At 39.2% G+C, this 1,532-nt stretch overlaps 1 pseudogene; it reads left to right on the top strand.

The window, feature by feature from the left end:
• Positions 1 to 242: 242 nt before the first annotated feature.
• On the top strand, positions 243 to 1,071 carry LOC118720868 (annotated as a pseudogene).
• The last annotated feature ends 461 nt before the right edge of the window (positions 1,072 to 1,532 follow it).

Below are 1,532 nucleotides of genomic sequence, written 5' to 3'. Positions count from 1 at the left end.
CCAAACTCCTGACCATGCTAGTATTTTGACTCTCAACAAAATCTAAAATAGCCATTGTGGACTTATGTGATTTTGTTATGGAAAATAAGGACCTAAGACAAAAAAAAAAAAAAAAAAAAAAGCCTTCAAAACAGTTTTGAATAAGCTTCAATGTGGGCATATATATCATATTTTGAACATATTCCTATTCTGATCCCAGCATTTCTATTATCAACATTCATTTTTTAAGAAAGGCTGCCCTTTGTCTTTAGCAGAAGAACCCAGAGCCCTTTAGAGTCACAAAGACCAAAATAAACATGAAGCATTTAGGAATAAAACAACCAATAGTTCTGAGTCCTCTTCTTAGAAGAGTACATATTCATGACAAGTTATATTTCTAGATGAAATTGCTTTTTTACTCTAAGAATCTAGGACTCGCTTTCCAGCCAGCACCAAGCCATGGGTATCTCTCGGGACAACTGGCACAAGCGCAGTGAGAGCTAGGGCAAAAGAAAGCCCTACCACAAGAAGTGAAAATATGAGCTGGGACACCCTGCTGCAACACTAGGATTGGACCCCGCCGCATACACACAGTCTGAGTGCTGGGAGGCAACAAGAAGTACCGAGTCTTGAGGCTAGATATGGGCAACTTCTCCTGGGGCTCAGAGTGCTGTACACGCAAAACAGGGATTATTGATGGTTTCTATAATGCATCCAACAATGAACTGGTCCACACCAAGACCCCTGTGGAGAACTGTATCGTGCTCACTGACAGCACACCGTACTGACAGGGGTACAGTCCCACTGTGCACTGCCCTGGGCTGCAAGAAGGGGGCCAAGCTGACTCCTGAGGAGGAAGAGATTTTAAGCAAAAAAATATTTTTTTTTAAATTCTGAAGAAATACGATGAAAGGAAAAAGAATGCCAAAATCAGCAGTTTTCTCAAGGAGCAGTTCCAACAGGGCAAGCTTCTTGCATGCTTGCTTCAAGACCAAGCCAGTGTGGCCGAGCAGATGGCTATGTGCTCAAGGGCAAGGAGCTAGAGTTCTGAGGAAAATCAAGGCCCAGAAATCCCCTTCCCTCCTACCTTAGCTCAGGTAATAAAGGTGTTTATTCTAAACACACACACACACACACACACACAAAAAAAAAAAAAAAAAAAAAAAAAAAAACCCAAAAAACCTAAGACTCTTTAAAAAAAATTTATTATGGAAACTCTCAAATATTCATTAAAGAAGAGAGAAAAGTATTACACATCCTTATGAACCATTTTCAATAGATATCGGCTCACGGTCAATCTTGTTTCATCTAATCCCCCTACACTCATTTTGTTTGCTGGTATTTTAAAGTAAACCTCACATATCTATCACTACCCCTGTGAATAATTCAATAATACATCTTTAACAGATAAGGACACCTTTTTAAACATAATGGCAATGCCATATCACACGTAAACAAAATTACAGTAATCTCTTAACATCATCTGAAACCCAATCATACTCAAATTTCTCCAACTGTCCCAAATGTCTTTTTTCAGTTGGTTTATTCCCAAT

Source organism: Pipistrellus kuhlii, unplaced genomic scaffold (genome assembly GCF_014108245.1).
Source record: "Pipistrellus kuhlii isolate mPipKuh1 unplaced genomic scaffold, mPipKuh1.p scaffold_m20_p_17, whole genome shotgun sequence".
In the NCBI taxonomy this organism is placed as follows: domain Eukaryota; kingdom Metazoa; phylum Chordata; class Mammalia; order Chiroptera; family Vespertilionidae; genus Pipistrellus; species Pipistrellus kuhlii.
The sequence above is the reverse complement of the archived record's forward strand: the minus strand, read 5'-3'. Positions and strand labels throughout refer to the sequence as shown.